Source organism: Symphalangus syndactylus, chromosome 21 (assembly GCF_028878055.3).
Source record: "Symphalangus syndactylus isolate Jambi chromosome 21, NHGRI_mSymSyn1-v2.1_pri, whole genome shotgun sequence".
Classification (NCBI taxonomy): domain Eukaryota; kingdom Metazoa; phylum Chordata; class Mammalia; order Primates; family Hylobatidae; genus Symphalangus; species Symphalangus syndactylus.
Window position 1 is genome coordinate 30973062 of NC_072443.2, and position 7811 is coordinate 30980872.

The window sequence follows — 7811 nt, forward strand, 5'->3', positions numbered from 1 at the left end:
TTGAGCTCTTGAGAGCTCTGAGCTGCATGTGAGAGGTCTAGTTACCCTGCCAGCCAGGCCACTGAAAGAGACTACACAGAGAAGGAGAGACTCACGACTGCGGGCCGAGAGAAAACCCCAGCCAACCCAGTCTCTCTGCCGACCTGCTGACCACATTGAGTGGCCACCTGCAGGCTGGCAGAAGAACAGCCCAGCTGAGCCCTGCTCAGATTGAAGAACAGTTGGGGGTGGGATTGTTTTAAGCCACTAAACTTTTGGGGTAAGTTTGTGAGCAACATTTGACAACCAAAAACACTGGTCATTCAAAGATGCCTTTTTTCTAAGTACAAGACAATTACTCAAATGCAAAGAAAATATGGCAAACATTTTCCCACCACAACCTTCTCAGTCAACAGCCAAACTGTAATTGGTCATTGGCTGAAAAAAAAAAAAAAGCCACACCTCTTATCTTAATTCATAAATATCCATGATTCTTTTTCTATGACTCTTTAATGCCAATGCAAAGGTAGACCAGTAAGCTTCTGGCAGTCTCAGGCACTGGCTTAATTCTCATTTAGCCAAAAATAGAAGCCATCAAAATGAATTATCCACTACTGGATACATGATGGTAAATGAGATTGTTCTCACTTTTCTAGGATGTTGTTACTTAATTTTCCCAAATCATCTTCTTATCTTCTCCCACAATGAAAAAAAAATTAAACTGGTTAAGGTTATAAAAAGAAAAAAAAGCCTATAACTAGAATTTGAATCCCCATAATCTGCAAAATACAGCGCACAATTTAACTGCTTCCTCAATTTAAAACAAAATTCCATAAAATATAACGTTGTCCACATTGTAGAGATGATTTCTTCTTATCTGAGGAAATGAGTAATTGGGAAGCAGGTATTGTTGAGTTAAAATACGGTGGTTTTTAAATGATTTCAAATTTTGCTTATCAAAAGGTAGTCAACCACAATGCAAGCCTTCCAAATCCAAATTCTTTCTTCACATAAACTTTATTGCGTCTGCTCTTGATCTTTTTAGGGAGAGGGTGAAAGTCCACATCTATTTCTGTGCGGAAGTTCTGGCAGGTTTTCTCATCTTAAATGTTTCTGCTGTTGCATCAGGCCCACGTTTTCATAGACTCTAGCACTCTCTTCTCTCATTTCTGCACAGGGTGGCATTGGAGTATAAGGCAGGAGGGGCTCTGATCTCCACTCATCTGGTCCACTAGAGAATACTTAATATTTGTATATTCGTGCCCTTTCCTCTTGCTATTTTGCTCAGTCCTGCGCTGTAGTGTTTCAATATGATGCTGGACCGCCATATAGATAAATCGGTACTGTGCTTCTGTCTGGACCATCTCTGACCTCTGAGACCACACCATCTGGATGGTTTTGGGAACGTCAATTTCGCAGTCAACACCTTTCTCTCTGATGATGTCAATAAGAATATCAATCACAATGAACGTCCCTGTCTGGCCAATGCCAGCACTGCACTGCACCACGACCAGCCCTGCATCCATGATGCTCTCCTGCTTATGGTACACCTCATTCAGGAGGCGCAGCATGGCCTTGGGGTCGCTGGGCACTCCGTGGTACAGCCAGGTCTGAAAGTGGTATTGCCAGACCGTTCTCTCCATATTCCCTTGTCCAGCCTTTGAAAGTTTAAGTTCTCTTAGCTTATAGTCATGAGCGGCACTTTCTTTGACATTCCTAACATGCATGATGCTGTATTCTTTTAGAGCATACTCATCAGGCCAGTATTTGGCACATTTACTCTTTCCTCTCTCCACTTCTTTCGTTGTCATGACAATCACCTGGGAGTTTTCTTGGAACACCATCTGCCAAAAGTCGTTCATCGTGTTTTGCAGGCAGCCTTGTGTGGCAATGTAACTCTTTTTGGGCTTTGAATTGTTGCACTTGGTTTCAAATTCAGGCACGGTGATATTTGCATTGATGTAATCCGAAATAGCCTCACTGGGATCACCATTGTGTAGGACAACCCTATGATCAAAGGGCAGGATGTTTTTATTTATTTATTTATTTTTTTTTTTTTTTGAGACGGAGTCTCGCTCTGTCGCCCAGGCTGGAGTGCAGTGGTGATCTTGGCTCACTGCAACCTCTGACTCCCGGGTTCATGCCATTCTCCTGCCTCAGCCTCCCTACTAGCTGGGATTACAGAGGTGTGCCACCACGCCTGGCTAATTTTTGTATTTTTAGTAGAGATGGGGTTTCACCGTGTTGGCCAGGATGGTCTCGATCTCCTGACCTTGTGATCCGCCTGCCTTGGCCTCCCAAAGTGCTGGGATTACAAGGCGTGAGCTACTGCACCCAGCCTTTATATCTATTTTTGTTTTTGTTTTCTTGCTTTCAACCCTCTTTTTGGCTATAGAGAAGTTTGCACTCCTGTTGTTGCAGTGTCTCAAATTCTTCCCAAAAGCCTTGTTTGAGTTTTATCTGTGGTCTCAGCTAATTTGCTTAGTTCTTGAACTCTGCTTTCTATTTCAGCAGCATTTGTACAAGTCGTGTTAAGGGGCTGCTTGAGTTGTAGTACTGTACCCAATGTTTCCACCATAGGATTCTTCTTATAATGTTCCACAAGATCTGTCAAAGCATCAAACCGTTCTCCTCCACCAACATCGTATTTCAGTTCCTGACAGCGAATCATGACATGAGTCACTTTAGACTTGCCGTCATTGATCTCCCCTTTGTCATCACCAGTGCACACGGAGAGAACAAAATCTCCAGGGTGGCTCTGGCTCTCTCATACAAGAAAGCTACCATGCTTTCCTTTTTCAGTTAATAATTTCTCTGCTTTTTCCCAGAGAGGTGTCCATGAAACTACCTTTCAGAGGTAGGATCTGCACAGTTCAGAGGATATTTAAGCTCAATAACATCTCCATTCTTCTCTTTTAATTGCCCATGATGTTCCATGTAATACTGGACCAACTCAGCCAAACTGGCAAACTTCTCCCCTCTATACAGGTCACAGCAATCACCAGTGTTCGGAATCTTGGTGTGGGTGACAGCTCCATTTCTTCTAACAGAAAGTGTGAAGTCTCCAGGGTTACTTTTACTAGGCCTTGCCAAAAAACTGCCATCAACTCCTCTTGTCCACAGTAGGTTTTCTGCCTCCACACCAGTGATATTTGGGTGAAACCATTTCCGTGATGTCATGTTCCTCCTGCCCTGTGGCTCCGCGATGGTCCTGCTCCTTGCTCAGGGTCTGCTGGGCTCAGTTGCATCGGGCTGGCCCAAGAGAGGCCTGCTCAGGACTGGACGTGGGGCAGAGCCAGCCGGCCATGCACAGACCCCACTCCAGGCCTGGGGATCCTGGAGACTGTGCAGCCGCCCCCTGGCCCAGCTAGCTCCTCCTCCACCCCCCAATGATCACTTCTTTATATCCATGTTTTCAGTACAATTCACAAATAATATTTGTTCTCTTTTTACAAATGGCAAGATTCATAATTTCAACATAGTCTTTCCCAACTGCATTTCTGTGGCAGTTCTTTTCTTCCAAAACATCCTAGGAAATCTTAGCTGCAAATGCTTATTACCTAGGAAAGTTTCTCTCAGCTATGTGTTATCTCCATTGTGAGCCTGTGTTTTTCTTTTCTGCTGTATTACATCCCATATCCACCACAATCTGTGTCAGTGGAAAGATTTTTATTCCACTATTGCTTTGGTAGAATTATCAGGTTGCATTCATACAGAACAAAAAATATTTTCTCTCCTTGAACAGTTAAAATCTCTATCAAATATTCTATTTACTAAGATTAAATAATCAACAGAAGTAATTACCTAGGAGTTTTCCCTTTAGCTATTTCATTCACTTTTTCCTGGGATACTGAGGCCATGGAAATAACCAATATTTTTGTGGCGAAAAACAGGGAAGTCTCCTTCTAGCAGTCCAAATCAATCATCTCAAATATCTAGGGTTTCCTCAATTTGCCACAATGCAAAGATTCACACAAAAGGACCTAAATCGTACATGTAAATATTGACATTTATCACCCCAAATATAAAATAACTGATAGAGCTCTTAGCCTAATTATCTTCTAGTTATTGACCTAAAGCTAATAGGCAGTGGTCAGAAATTCTCAAACCTGAGTATTTTGCTGGAATTTCAGAGGAACTAACAGTTTAAGATGAATTCTTTTAATTTTGAAAGTTATCAATTTATGCCAAGAGTCACAATAGCTGTGGATGTCCAAACTCCTGGACCCATACTCTCACGCACTCTTTAAAGCTGAAAACTCTTGATGTGGTTTGGCTGTGTCCCCACCCAAATCTCATCTTGAACTGTAGCTCCCATAATTCCCATGTGTTGTGGGAGGGACCTGGTAGGAGATAATTAAATCATGGAGGTGGTTCCTCCATACTGTTCTTGTGGTAGTGAATAAGCCTCACAAGATCTGATGGTTTTATAAGGAGTTTCTGCTTTCACTTGGCTCTCATTCCCTCTTGCCTGCCGCCATGTAAGACGTGCCTTTCACCTTCCACCGTGATTATGAAGCCTCCCCAGCCATGTGGAACTGTGAATCTGTTAAACCTCTTTTTTCTTAATTAATTACCCAATCTCAGGTATGTCTTTATTAGCTGCATGAAAATGGACTAATACAACTCTACCCCATAGTACCCAAACAAAACACACTACCAGTCAGAGGCCCATTTGATTTTTCTGTTATTTAACCCTGTCCTAGAGATAGCTTAAATTAGTTATGTCTCTGAATACCACTCCATTTCTACAACCCATACCCCCATGTTTTCTCACTGTCCAGTCTTTCACGATCTTCAATCATTAAACATTTATATTTTCTTTTTACAAAGTACTTGAAGTTTTATATGACTATCAAAATCTGTCTCTGTTTGTTTGTACTGCTATAACAAAATACTGAGATTGGGTAATTTATAAATAATAAAAATTTATTTCTCATAGTTGGATGCTGGGAAGTCCAAGATCAACGTGCAGGTAGATTCAGTGTCTGGTGAGAGCTGTGCTCTTGCCTCCAAGATCGTGCCTGCATGTTACTGCATCTTCACATGGCAAAAGGTGGGAGGGCAAAAGGGATGAATGCTATGTACTTACAGGGCAGAAGAGATAGAAAAAGGCCAGGCAGCTTTCTGAAGTCTCCTTTATAATGGCATTAATCTCATTCATGAGGACAGAGCCCTCCTGGCCTAATTATAATAGCTCCCAAAGCCCTCACCTCTTAACACAATCACCTTGGGGTTTAAGTTCCAACATATGAATTTTGGAGGAACATATACATTTAAACCATAGCAGAATCAAATGAATTGTTTTTTTAATTTACATTCTTTTGAAATGCCTTTGAATATCATTTACAAACATGGCTCAAATAGGAGATACTCTAACAGATACTGAAGAATTTCAGTAGTTTCTGATTTGGCTACTTTTAGCTCTTAAATTATCAAGGCATACAGTTTTTCCTATTGAAGAGTTTTCCTGCCAAAACAGTGTGATTCTAACTCACCCAGAATAAAGTCCTTAAGTATTAAAGGATCATTCAATTTACATAAATACAAATATGTGCTTAAGCAGAATACAGTAGCATAAAATGTGCAGCTTGTGGTGAAGTTTGAGGCTGATTTGTGGCATGAACACAGTTCTTTGTCCCAAATCTTTTCTGTTAATGTCAATGTCAATGTCAATGTCAGTTTTGACTACAGAAGGGTCATTAAAGTGTACTGTATCAGCTAGTTTTGATGGGTACACATGTCAGAACAGTAGTAACATATTCTACTCATCTGCCCAGCAGCTCTTTTCCTCAGAAGTCGTAAAGAGAGCAGGTTCATGAATAAAAATATATTCCAAAACTTTAGTTTCCTTTCCCAAGGGGCTAACACACCTGGCCCAAAGAAGACTAAGAATTCTATCCATGTAGATTTGTATATATTCAAGTTTGTACAGCTAAGCACAAGCCTGTTTGGAGCTTGAAGAAATCAAATAGTAAATATTTTCTGAATTGCTTTTATTGTTTTATGTTTCTATTAAGAATTGGCACTTAGATTAGTTAATAACATATGCTAATTTTTGTCCAGTCTGATCACACTAGCATTAATGAAACTGTAAGTCAAGGTATTTTCAGGCTGTAGAACACATTGTTTCAGTCTGTCTTCAGGTCATTTATGCATAAGATGGCAGGTGCAATCACAGCAAACAGTCTACAACAGAAAAGAAGAACAGGAACTTGTTTTTCCTTAACTGGAAAAATCTCTTTTCTCATTTCTTCAGCTTTCATAAAAATATTTTATTTCTATTTTCATAACATGTATTGCTTAATTATAAAAGCAATATCATCATCCAAGATTTAGAAAAATACAGAGGAAATATTTTTTAAAGGAAGAAATATGATCTATGGTCCCACTACTGAAATAACCAAGGTCTTTGAAGCCAGACAGACCTGCGTTGAAATTCTGACTCTGTCTCTCATGCAGTAGACGTGTGACTTTAAGGAAATTACAGTCTTCTCTCTGTTTTATTTTCCTCACATGCAAAAACAAATTGCCACCAATTTTTTTTGGTGTAAAACAAGCCTGATTCTTCTATGTATTAAAACCAGTTATTCTTCATTTGTATGTCTTAGCAACATAATGTAATATAATAATTCTTAGGAGAAAATGGACTCCCTAGTGCAAACCCTTATGCAACACCACTCTTTAACCCTTCAAATGTCAGTGTGGCTGATGGGAGGAGGGCAATAAATGGGGAAGACTGGCAAAAGAAGATCCTAGAAACCTTAGGCTCCAAACATTTCAGGTTCTTCTGTTCTTCAGGAGAGGATGTCCTCTTTGAAGTACCTAGGGGAAAATCACCATGACTGGAGCTCAAGTTCCATCAAAGAGACTGTTCCTTTTAGCTGGGGTAAAGCAGTTTATTTTATGGGAGCTCTAATGTGTTAAGAGACAGGTGCTCTATCCAAGGCTACAGAGGGAGCAAACCACTGTTAGGAATTTTAATGTCTAAATCTACTTGTCTGGTTTCCACTTCAAGAGATAGTCTCAACCACAGCAATTACTGCATCACCTCAGAAAAAATACACTCTTAAAATCTATTGCACTCATTACATTTGCATGTTTAATTTCTCCCAATAAACAACTGACATGGCTTCAAAGTGTTTGCCTCTGATTTTCAACTTCAAAATGATCTGAAAGTATTCACCCAGCAAATCAGTTTCTGACAGTGTGATTTTCTGGCTTGCCCAGAACAATCTCATTGTGCTCCTGTGAGTATTAAATGTGATAAAGCCCTTAAAGTGCTTAGCCGAGAGCCTAGAGTAAAGTGGGAACTGAATACATAGCAAGAACTCAATCTGTATTAGGTAGGAAGTGTCTGTACTTTAACATATTGTCTTATGCACACTCGTCTATTTACAAACAAAAATTCTAGTGTATATGCAATTGGTTGGTACATTGACTATACAGGTTGGTTTTCTGGGGGTTTGCCATGGTGTTTTACTTTGTTTTTACATTAGGGAAAATGGCATAGCCTTTTAAAACATCTTTTAAAATATTTTTAAAGTCTACCTAATAATCCATAAATGGAAAAGGTAACAGTTTTATAAGTGTCTTTATTATTTGAAGACTTGGGTAGTTTGGGATTTTTTATATAAACAAAACTATGGTGAACATTTATTTTAAGAATAATCTTTATCTGCAAATTTATTGCTCTATCTCTGATTATTTTCTTTCAATTTCTACGTTAGTATATTTAACTTGCAAGATTTTCTAAAAACCAAACAATGCTGAAGAAAAACAAAATGCAAATGGATGTAACCTATTCTTTGAAAGACTATATAACTTGTTTT

The 7811-nt window shown here is 39.5% G+C and overlaps 1 pseudogene; it reads right to left on the bottom strand.

Moving 5' to 3' along the window:
- Positions 1 to 202: 202 nt before the first annotated feature.
- LOC129471579 (tyrosine-protein phosphatase non-receptor type 11-like) lies at positions 203 to 4227 on the bottom strand (annotated as a pseudogene).
- Positions 4228 to 7811: the final 3584 nt, after the last annotated feature.